The sequence below is a fragment of the Macrotis lagotis genome, chromosome 6, assembly GCF_037893015.1.
Source record: "Macrotis lagotis isolate mMagLag1 chromosome 6, bilby.v1.9.chrom.fasta, whole genome shotgun sequence".
Classification (NCBI taxonomy): Eukaryota; Metazoa; Chordata; class Mammalia; order Peramelemorphia; family Peramelidae; genus Macrotis; species Macrotis lagotis.
In genome coordinates, this window is record NC_133663.1 from 70,306,904 (window position 1) to 70,319,552 (window position 12,649).

The following is a 12,649-nucleotide window of genomic DNA, read 5'->3' on the forward strand; positions in this document are numbered from 1 at the left end:
CTTTTGGTTTTTGCAAGGTTATAGGGTTAAGTGACTTGCCCAAGGTCACATAGCTAAATGAGTATTAAGTGTATGAGGTCAGATATGAACTCATGTCCTCCTGATTCCAGGGCTTGTGTTCTATCCTCTGTACCATCAACTTATCTCAGACATTATCTGTGTGACTTAACCCTGATTGCCTCACATCCAGGGTCACCTCCAATCATCCTGATTCATATCTGGCCACTGGACCCAGGATGGCTCTGGAGCAGAAAGACAGATGACTTAGCACAGCACTGCCTCACTCAAATCCACTTCATGTGCTTGTCATGGCATCACCTCCCTGATGTTAAAGTCTTCTTTGCAAATGAAGGAAAAGCATTATTAGTCTCTCACCTGGTCTCGGGAGAATTATCATATTCATTTACATGGGCAATAAATGTATCCATATAATTTTTTAAATGTTTTTGATACAAAAAAATTTCCCAAGTCAGGTCTTCTTGTACTTCAATAGCTCAGTTCAACTGTAAGCTTCTAAATCTGAGTTCAAATCCCAGCCCTGCCATTTACTGTCTGTATGACTTTATAATCTCGGGGCCTCAGTTTCTGTAACTGTATGGGCAAAACCACCCTCAGTGCCGATTTCAACCCTGATCTGTCTTCTCAACCTGTGCAAATTGTTAATTGTATGCTGTTATAAACTGATCCTAGAGGGCAGCTAGGTGGCACAGTGGATAAAGCACCAGCCCTGGACTCAGGAGTACCTGTGTTAAAATCCTGTCTCAGACACTTAATAATTATCTAGCTGTGTTGCCTTGGGCAAGTCACTTAACCCCATTGCCTTGAAAAAAAACCCCAAAAAAATAAAATAAAAATAAACTGACCCTAGAGAATCCAACCAACATCTTAGAGTACTCTGTCTAGGTTTCTTTATACTATGTTATTAGCAATGGTGCTATCTGTCCCTCACTGTCATTTGACCCATTTCCTTTTTTTTCCAGTAATGCTTCTTATTGATGTCATTTTTAAAATTTTGCTTTTGTATACACTACTGTTTTGTAACCATATACTATTATCTACTTATAAATACAACATACCCCTCCATTTTCCTTTGGTTGACCTGAAATTTTGATTTTTTGGACTCTATAGCATCCTAAGATTTGGAGACTTATTCCTGGAAGATTGTTTTTTCTCTTTTACTTGACATATGATTTTATTGCTATAAGAAAAAAATGAGGACAACTGGGTGATGAAACTCCTTCTTCCAATGTCTATCAGTACCTGTTTTACAACTTAATAGTTTTAGGGCATTTCCTGAGATATGATGAGGTTAGATGACTTATCTAGGGTCTCTCAGTCAGTATACGTTAGAGGTAGGACTTGATTTCTGTTTTTTTTTTTTTTTTTTTTTTTGTCAAAAATTCCAGAGAATTCACTATCGGTCTAATAATATAGTAATCTGCCCAACAAACACAACAAGAAAGATTCAACTCAAATTAAATAAAAAGTACTATGTTTCAGGAGGATTAGTCTTTCATTTTAAGGCTTACGTAGATATACAAATACAGCAATGTGGAATTTTCTTCCTTTTTCTGTTGATTCAAAGCTTGTGAATTCCTTTATTTTTGTGCTACAATAATTCTAGAATATTTTCTATAGCAGAAAAATTTAGTTAATTTTGGTCAATTCATTCTTCATCTATTTACTGATATACAAGTCAGTGACAATCACAATATAAAACTACTCTCAAATACTCTTTGTTGTCACAATAAGAAGGGCTAAATAGGTAAACTTTAGGGGTGAAAAGGTAGCAGCTGCTACTGGTGAACTGGAGCAGAGGAAGCAGTAGCCATCAGAAAAAAAATCAGGGAAAATCCAGTGTTTCTTTGTTGATGCTTTATTGACTGGTCAGTGCAACAGATGGCACAGAGTTGGTCATCCTTGAAAGGGAAAGAGAGAAAGACATAGTTAAGACTCTTTGTGGTAGTTAGTACAATTGTGGGGGAATTGGTTTCCAAGTTGACTTTGCCTTTGCCTCCATGTTTGTGCTCTATTATGCTGTGTGTGACCTTGGAGAGGTCCCAGGTCCCATGCTAAGCTGCCCTAGGCCCTGAGCACAAAGAATAGAAAAGAGGTTTGGGAGTGGTGATTCTCTACCTCAAGGCTGGCAGCAGCTGAATTCTTATACTTCTAAGTACATCCTTATTGTCTCAAATATGGCTGTGTCAGATACCCCTGATAAATAATTGAGAGTGGTCTCTATGCTAGAACATTCTAATAGGTCTTTATTTAGGGATACTTTGGTCTTGGAATCAGACAATTAGATGGTTGAGATTCTTAGATTTCCATTTATTTTGAAGCAAAAGAGATGATCCAGAATCCACTTACTATATTTTTTTCAGTCTTTGGGGACCAAAAATATATCAAAATAATGTATATATCTCACCATTCTAGTTTGCCCTAAAGTTAAAATGTAGAATGGATTTGTTCTTTTATTGAAAATTCATATCTTATAGCACATAAAACAATATTCAGAAATTCAAATAACACAAATGATATCAACAGTCGGATGAGAGTATTGCTGCTAGTACTGTGGAATTTGTTATTTGTGTAAATGCACATATTGAGATTTCTTTTGAATAAGACATGTAGGATAAATCTTTGATATTGTTTAGAAAATGATTTAAAAATGACATATTTCATGATCAGACCTTACAATGGTTTTCTTATCTGAACCCATTTCTATTGAATATATTTCTATTGAACTAGATATTTCTATTGAACTAGAACAAGGTTCTAGTCAAGGAAACCAAGTCATCATATGTCACAAAAAATCAAGGAAGCAGAGTTTTATTATGATCCCACATAAGTAAAGAGACATTGCCACAAGGGGCAGGCAGGCACAAGAAATCCCTACACTATGATATCAATAATCACTTTGACATATTGTCATTTTCTTAGAATGTGAAGGAAAACACATGCTCTCTGCTCTAGATTCAAGAATGACCATGATAAAATGATAGAATATGACATTTAAATTCTTCCTGAACTACTAAAATAGTAGTTCCCCTCATATCATGATAGCTCATGAAGGTATTGCCTCTTTCCACTGACACTTATTTGCTGTCTAGGATTGAGGATGACAAGGAGACTATTTTGTGACCAATTCTTATCAGTAAACAGCAACGCCTAAGACCTAAAGAGGTCTAACTGGTCCCCTAATTGTCTCATGATATCTATGGATAAGCACAAACCAATTAAAGCCTCCTCCTCACCTTACATCAGAGAAAGTCAAACTTGGACTTGTGCCTGAGGTCCTTATCCGGAGAACATACTGACTTACAAAAGAAGAGCAAAGATGAGTCAGCTACTAGAATCTTCAGGGGTAATTTTCTATAGGGTATCAAGTCCTGCATGAGTTTTCTCAGACTTGTAACTATAGGCAAACATGGTAATCTTTCTAAGATTCAGTTCCTTCATCTATAAGAAAATAAAAATATAAGATGATAGTAATAATGTCTCCAATAACAAATACCTATCTTATTAGATTGCTTTTGGCAAATCTTAGTGCACTTGCTTTAGGATTCAATAAAACAGTTGCCCAGGAGAAGTTGTGATCCTGTTACTTTTCTTTTATATTTAGTGTTTTAATGGCCTTTATGTAGGTGATAAAAATAACTTTTTTGATATTTGACTAAAAGTATCATCTAAGCTTATTATAGGCTCACTGAAAGTATCCTTGACAAATGTCAAGGAAAATAGGTATGAACTATATAACATAATGTAACTGCATCTCTCCTATTCAAATGTTTTTTTTATATATTTGACTAGATTTCTATACTATAAAAGCATTGTGACCCATATAGTTTGGAAATTATGATTATTTAATATAGTGACATCCAGGGATATGCTGATAACTGTTTAACAACAAATTTGTTATGATCCATTTTACAATTTCAAAAGTGTATATTAAGACTTTTGGTGCTTTTCACATCCAACTTCAATTTTGAGTGCCAGAATAAATCTTAATACAGCTAGTCATTACCTTTTCCTTGATGTATTTCTGTTAAATGTATGTATCTTACCTGAAACAGACTGAAATTTTTATTTGTAGGTATCATTTTTATTTATTAATTCAATGTGACTTCTAGATTCTAACTCAAAGCTGATAGGTGATAGATAGATAGATAGATACAGACAGACAGAAAGAAAGACAGATAGATAGATAAATAGAAATAGATATTAAACACTTAGAATCTATATACAGTCAACCATTTCTAGGTGGAATGAGCATAGGACATTCATCCCAAGAGCTTGGAAGCAGTTATGCCTTCTAGAATATTAGTCATTTTACCAATTCTCTTCAGCTAACATCTGGGAAAAGCTGCTCCTGTGGGGAGAAGGGGCAAGTCATCTCCTCCTCCTCTCTACCTCACTATGGTTAGACAAGTCAGCTTAGATGAAGCAATAAGATATCCCAAGAGAGATAGGAAGCAACTTGTGCCCGGTAACTCAAAACATTACTACTCCTTCAACTGTTATTTCCAGAAAAACCTTGTTGTTGTTTTTTATTACATTAACTTGATATCTTCCTCTCTAGTTTTCCCCAGCATCCTCATTTCTCCCTAAATCTATAAAGAATAAAGGTAATCTTTTTTACACATTTAATATATTGCAGTACTTGGTGACAACTATTATGATCCCTACACCAGATGTATGCTTGTCAAGGCTAATTGTTTCCAATCCAAAAATTCAATCCAATAAGTGTTTATTAAACATCTTTTATGGGCAGGATATTATGATAGACATTGGGGATATAAAGACAAAATAAAATAATCCCTGTCTTTGAATGTTTCTTGGGAAAGAATTATTGCATTTTAGCCAAGTATTTACATATTTCTTTGAAGAAGGAGAGAATACCAACACCTTGGGGGATAAGGAAAAGCTTTCTAAAGTGATGATGCAGAAGCTTATCCCTGAAGGAAGCCAGGGATTCTACAAAATCAGAAATGGGGTGGAAATGTGTTCCCAGGAGATGATGTGCAAAGCCATCGAGACTGGAGATATAATGTCTAGTTCCAGAAAAAAAAATGATTGGACCAGTCTAGCAGGAAGGCAGACTACCTGAGGAGGAATTATATGAAATCAGTTTGAAAGGGAGGCTGGGATTATATTATGAGGATTTTGTGCTTTATTTGGGAAGAAGCGACAATGAAGATTCTTTTTTTTTTAGGTTTTTTGCAAGGCAAATGGGGTTAAGTGGCTTGCCCAAGGCCACACAGCTACATAATTATTAAATGTCTGAGACCGGATTTGAACCCAGGTACTCCTGACTCCAGGGCTGGTGCGCCACTGCACCACCTAGCCACCCCAACAATGAAGATTCTTAATCAAAAAAGTCAGACCTTTACTTCAGGAAGATTAAATTAAAAAATGTTTCATTAATCCTGCTCTATTTTTGTATAACTATATCACTTCTCATTGATTTCACACACACACACATACACACACACGCGCACACACATACATACACACAAAGTCATTTAAAGCCTTCTTTAATAAAAAATAAATAAGGTCAAGCAAATTAAATCTCAGTATATTGATCATTCCTGAAAATGGATTTCTTATTCTCCACACTCCTCTGCCAAGAATCAGGAAGCATGTTATACTTTCAATCTTGTGTAATCATGGAGGTCACTGAATTGGTTAGTTCTGAAATTTTTCAGTCAAGTCAAGTTAATAAGCATTTATTAAATACTTACCATATGCAAGTAGGCAACTAAGTGGCACAGTGGATAAAGTACTGGTCCTAGGGTCAGGACGATTTGAGTTCATATTCGACTTCACATACCTGCTAGTTGGGTGACTGTGGACAAGTTTAATCCTGTTTTCCTCAGTTTCCTCATCTATAAAATGTTGCTGGAGTAGGAAATGGCAAACTACCCCAATAACTTTGCCAAGAAAACCCTAAGAGTCGGACACAACTGGAAAAGGGCAACAAGTACTGAGCACTGGTCTAAGCAGTAGAGACACAAAGATAGGCAAGGTCAAGTCCTCAAGGAGTTCACAATCCAATGGGAGGGTAGACAATATGCAAAGTAACTATGTACAAAAAAGATATGAACAGGATAAATTGGAATCAATCTCAAATGGCAGGCAGTTACATTAAGGTGGATGATTTTCAATGAATCCTCTACTCAGGTACCTGAAAACGTGCAGTTAGAGATCCTCATGCCATCTTAAGTGTTGTTGCTGTCCTTTACCCTACCCCAGAAAAGCTGTGTTCTATCCACTGTGCACCTACTCTGAGACCAAAGTCAGTGCATCAGACTTGGGATTTTCACTGGATTTTTCTTCCATAATAGAAATAAAGTTGACATTAGCCATTTTGGTATATCTTGAATGGGTACTCCAAATGAATCCAGGGTAAAATATCAGAAAAAAAATTCAATTTCAAGATAAAACAGTGAGATCTAAAGGAGAAAACACATACCTCAGAACTGAAATAGAAGCCTCTGGATACTAGTCCCTGGGCAGAGACCCTAGGATTCCAAGATGTTATTGCTGGAGGTTAAAAGGAGGCCATGGCCAGGATGAGGAGGTGCTCACTGGAAAGATGACAGAAATGTAGAGGAAGTAGGAAGCATACTAAACTGAATAGCTTCAAAGGCAACTAGGTGGCACAATGGGTAGGATTCTGGACTTTGAGGCAGGAAAACCTCTTACTAGCTTACTAGTTGTATGCTACTTAATCTCTCTGTCTCAATTTCTTCACCTAGAAAATCAGTATAAATCAAACAAGTATCTCCCAAGAACTGTGATAAGCAAATGAGATAAAACTTTCTTACCAACATCAAATAATTATATAAGGTTTTGCAACTATCATTATTTCTTCCTGCTGAAAAAAATAAGTCCTGTCAATATTTTTTAAATTTTGACCCTAGGGCAATGATTGAGTTGCCATGTTCCAATTATGGCACTGAAAAAAAAAAGCCAAGGCTAAAGCATTTTATTGTATAAAAGCAAATATGTCCCACATTCAACAACAGTTTCAAGGTACTTTTTAGTATCTAACAAAAAACAGACCACTCCTTTTGAATATTAGCACTTCCTCTTACTATGAATGAGTTAGATTTTGCTGTAAAATATCATATGGGGATGAGGCATCATTATCTTAATATTTAAGGAGAGTGTCATCTATATCAGTGCTGTAAAACTCAACATGAGATCACAAAGCCATAAATTGACTCAGAAAACTTCATATTAACATTATCTATGTTCTATTTTATTTTTATTATTTTGTTAAATATTTTTCAATTTTAATTTGGTTCAGACAGTATACAAGCCTTTTACTAGAATCATGTGGCTATTAGTCCTGTATTTGACTGTTTTATAGAATAGATAGTTCCACATTCTACAGAACATTGTGCTAGAAGAGATGAAATTCTTGGACCAGTTCACGATGGACCAAAGCAAAAGCATATACCAAGAATGTTTTCATCAATCAAGAATGAAAGTTGGATGCGCACAGATGATCAGATACCATCATAGTTCTGACCAAAAATGATGCTGACTAGCGATCCAGCAGCACTATTCCCATCTTTGAACAACCTGTCCCTCATTATAATAAACATAATTTGTAAGTTATTCCACAATTAGTTTGGTTGGCCTGGTCCAACCTTCCAAAATGGAAGGACAACTGGAAAACTTTCCATAGATACAACCTCTTCCCAATATACTAGATGGTTGTGGAGATTTGCTGTGGCCCCAAAATATCTATAACCTTGTGAGTAACCCTGGTGATGAGCTGAGTTAGTCTTTAAGGTAACAGATACATCATGGATCAGTGAATCCATAGTCAATGAGGTTTTTTTTTCATAACTAGGAAGAAGATAGCAACATGATATAATAATAGTGATGATAATAATGATGATAATATTTATATAGTACCTACTATGCATTAGTTACTGTCCTAAGTCCTTTAAAAATATTATTTCATGTGATTTTCTCAACAACCCTATCAGGTAAGTTGTTATTATGATATCTAATTTATAGATAAACTTGAGGCAAACAGGGATCAAGTGACCTGCTCAATGTCACTCAGCTATAATCTTAGCTTAAACCTTCATAACCTCTAACCAGCATGACTGCATTAGTCTGATCATTTGGTCCTTGCCTCAACTTCCCCATTTCTAATATACCCTCCACTCAGTTCCCAAGATGATTTTTCAAAAGCACAGATTTAGATGCCAACTCCTTGTTCAGTGAATATCACTGACTCCCTATTATTTCAAGGATCAAATAAAAAGTTCTATGGTGGTATTTAAAGTTCTTTAGAATCTTTCTATCTATTCACGTACTTTCATTCTTTATCCCCTTTTATACATTCTATGGTCTAGCCACAATGGCCTATATGAACTTCTTCAGACAAAACCCGTCATCAACCCTCTCTGCATTTGCATGGCTATCCCCCCTTCCTGAAGTGCTCTTCTTCCTTTTCTCAGTTTTCTTAATTTTCCTGGCTTTCTTCAAGATTCATCTCAACTCTCCCCTCCCACCTGGCCCTCTGCCTTTCTCAGTCAGATTATTGTCCATCTACTCCAACATATATGCAGCTTAATTATTGATGTGTTGCCTCCCCCGTTCAAATATTGATTGAATGATTGATTGTGTGGCCCATACTAAAGGCTTAATAAATGCTTGTTGACCTGATTGATTTGTGACTTCCCAATTTGTATGTTTCCTAAGGTTTTAGTAGGCCATTTTCCCAGGGATAAGCTTATACTCCTAATCATTCTGCCAAGGATGGAGCCCTGATGTCATCTGCTCAGTACTTAGAACTGTGAGTTTGTTTAAAACCTTGGAAAAATCATATTCACTGTTGATGCCTTGGACTGTCTGCTACTCTGGATGCCAACCCATGTTGTAAACAAATTCTTCCTCCCCCCTCTCTCTCAATCCCTGGACCATCTTACCTCCTCAAACTAATTAAATTGCATCATTAATTATATAGGATCCCAGATTGGCTCATATCTTTAATTGGGTATGAAGGGGATGACTAACATGGAAACTGCCTAAAGTATTTAAGCCATTCACAAACCATCAACATAAGTTATCTGTCCATAAAGGCTAGAATGCCTTTTATGGGGAAATTATGTTATTATTCCAGGAGAGAGCCATCAGTTATCTTGGCCTCACTTAATGCAGCAAATACCAAAATTGTTTCATGAAAATCTTGAATAACTCAGTGTCTCAAGAGGCTTACCTAGACCCTCCAAAACTATGTTTACCTGAGGACTTACCTGATAAATAGGACCACAGTCTAAATGTTCTTCTAATGTACCTACTCTATCCTCATTCTCACCAGAAGACTAAAGTATAGCTGCCGCTACACCTGATATCATGTAGTACATGGGGTTCCTTGGGTCATTTTTGGATCACAATGTTGATAAGTGCTGATGTAAAAGCTTTCTTCTCTGGGACCCTGGCAACAGCAGAACCATTAGAAGCCTCCCTTTATTGCCATCTAGAATTGGTCTTCAGTTACAACTCCTGAGAACTCAATCAAGATCCAGAGAGAAAGAAATGATCATTCTTGTCTATTGAAACTGGTGAAATGGCATTAACTTCTATACTGACATTCCTTTTTATTATTTTGTTTTATTATGAATTTAACTATATTATAAATAATATTTTACTTCTTTTTAATCAGTCAAGATTTGCCTTTTTTCCCCTTCTTCCTATTCCTTGCTAATAGCTAATACAAAAAAAATTGCAAACCATCATGATCAATCAAAAGAAAAGCCCATATTGGACATGTAAAACATTTTTTTGTCTCATTCTCCATTTCCATCCTTTACCATCTCAAAAAGAAATAAATATTTTTGTACATTCTTAGAGTTTGTTTGGCTTAGGACTAATCCCACCTTTGAATTCCCCCTCACCCTCTTCTGTCCTTTTCCTCCTGTTTCTCTGTTGATTGAAATACATTTCTGTACCAGACTCTATATATAGTCTTCTTTTGATCAATTCAGATGAAAGTGAGGTTCAAATATCAACCCCTTTCCCCACCCCCTTCTCTTTGTTTGTATAGATGTCTACTTGAGTCCCCCTGATTATGAGATAACTTTTTCTAACCTTCCTCTTCCTCCCCTTCCACCCCCATCCCCAGTGTATTCTCTCTTTCCATTCTTTCTTAAGATTATTAAAACCTAACAGAACTCCCAAGTCTTGTATAATTGGACTCTCTCTCTTTGTACCCTGAAAAAATATAACAATACTAAGGAAAAACGAAGCAAATTGTTTCAGTATTCAAAGAACAAGAAAGAGGATTGCATTAGAATATGAGATTGTAAGTATATTTTTAACTATACACTAAGTTTAACAAAGATATAATGAAATCAGTTGTTTCTTCTGTGTATTTTTAAAATGTTTTGATGCTTGTTGTTCCCTTCTGGAATTATTCTCTCTCTCTCTCTCTCTCTCTCTCTCTCTCTCTCTCTCTCTCTCTGTCTGTCTGTTTTGTTTCTGTCTGTTTCTGTCTCTCTCTGCCTCTGTCTCTGTCTATCAGTCACACACACACACACACACACACACACACACACACACACACACACACACAAACACCACCACCACCACCACCACCACCACCACCACCACCACCACCACCACCATCACCACAACCCATCCCCAATGGAACCTCCCCCAATTTAAAAAAAATGTATCACCACAAAGCAAATAAATCTATTGATCATGTCTAAAATCATATATCTCATTTTTTACCTCTTATACATCTCTTCTGTAACAAGAAGTCAGTAGTCTCCTCCATCATCGGGTTTCTAGAATCATGACTGGTCACATGCTTAGATGAGAGATTTAAAGGCTTTCAACACTGTTTTCTTTTACATTATCATGGTCAATTTATCAATTGGCTTAATGGTTCTGCTCACTTCACCCTGAACTTATCCTTTGTCTGTTTTATCCACACCTGCTAACATAACATTGAGGCAACCATACAAAAGAGTGCTCCCTTATTGGTTATAATAGAAGGTTAATGAATATGTTAGAAATGTAGACCAGGGACTACTGATGCACATTGTGGTCTAAACTTTGCCAACTTTAAAGCAGTATTTGAATTTCAAGTATTATCATTATTCCTGTTACATAGTAAGGGAAAGAACCAGTACTTGAACTCTGTTCTCTCCACGGTGCCATCTTATTTATTTTTTAAGAACACCTCTTCTCCAGGAACATCATGCTTCCCCCAATATAAGCTCATCACCTGAAATCTTTCACCAACATTGTGCCCCTTAACCTTCCAGCCACCTTCCTTACTTTTTAATATTTAGCCTCTTTTTTTGGTCATGATTTCTCCCTTTTCTATTGTAAGACCTTTGAGGGTAGAGAATGTCTTTTTTTTTTCTTATTTGTATCTTCAGCATTTAGTATGTTTCTGTCACAGAGTCACTTAATAAATGTCTATCTATTGTATTCTTTTGCACTGTCAGTTGGTATTTTTGAGTCATTTTTTCCAGTCTTATTCTATTATTTGGAACCCCATTTCTTGCAGTTACTTGAATGGTTTGCTATTCCCCCCCCAACTCTGGTTCATTTTGTAGATGAGAAAACTAAGGCAAGCAGGGTTGATTCACTTACCCAAGGTCACATAGCTAGGAAATATCTGAGGTCAGATTTGAATGTAAGAAAATAAAACTTTTGGAGTTAAGGCCTGGTGTTGTATCATTGACCACCTAGCTGCCCATATTGTATTGTCACAGTTTTCCCCCAAAAAGCACAATGAATAAATGCAAACTATATTCAAGAACAAAACAAAAACAAAAACCAAAAAACTTCCTTGCATCTTTAATTCTACTGGGAGTTGATTATTGTTCTATAATTTAATAAAGTTTCCTCAAAAGGTAGTATATTTTGCATAAAATTACATCAAAGATATTGGGAAAGTGGAAAGAGAAGATTTATTCCGGGGCAGCTAGGTGGAGTAATGAATAGGGCACTAGCCCTGGAGTGAGGAGGCTCTGAATTCAAATCCAAGCTCAGACACTTGATAATTATCTAGCTGTGTGACCTTAGGCAAGTCACTTAACCCCATTGCCTTGCCAAATAAAAAATAAAAAAAGATTTATTCTAAGGGTAAAAATAGTTTGTGTAAACATTCAATAAACAATTAAATATTTATTAAAAGCTTACTATAGAAATAGAATCTCATTTGATCCCCACAAAAATCTTTAACGGGAGATGCTCTGATTTTTTCTCTCACTGGGTCAAATTTGAACTCAGATCTCTCTCTAATTCCAACCTAGTCTTCCCTTTACTGTGCTGCTTAGAAGTCTAGCTGGGGATTAAAAAAAATTACAGAAAGGAGACAGACCCTTCTCTGTGGGAACTTATTTTACAAACTAAGGAAATAATGTTAGGGAATTTAAGTGCTTGGACCAGACCAACAGTTAGGCAATAACCATGGCAGAATTTGAAAAAAAAGGTCTTCCTGATTCTAAGTGAAACCTGTCATCCCTGAGACTCTCCCCCTCTGTTTTCCATATTCTGTCTCAAGAAGTGAGAGTAAGGGGCGGCTAGGTGGCGTAGTGGATAAAGCACTGGCCCTGAAGTCAGGAGTACCTAGGTTCAAATCTGGTCTCAGACACTTAATAAT

General features: G+C 36.2%; 1 long non-coding RNA gene across 1 annotated transcript; it reads right to left on the bottom strand.

Annotated features, from left to right (window-relative positions):
• Positions 1–1,494: 1,494 nt before the first annotated feature.
• Positions 1,495–9,416, bottom strand: LOC141490956 (uncharacterized). The gene is made up of 4 exons (XR_012469405.1): positions 9,282–9,416; positions 6,473–6,587; positions 3,255–3,459; positions 1,495–1,919 (listed from the first exon to the last, which is right to left on the bottom strand). It is a non-coding gene; the product is annotated as an uncharacterized LOC141490956 (long non-coding RNA).
• Positions 9,417–12,649: the final 3,233 nt, after the last annotated feature.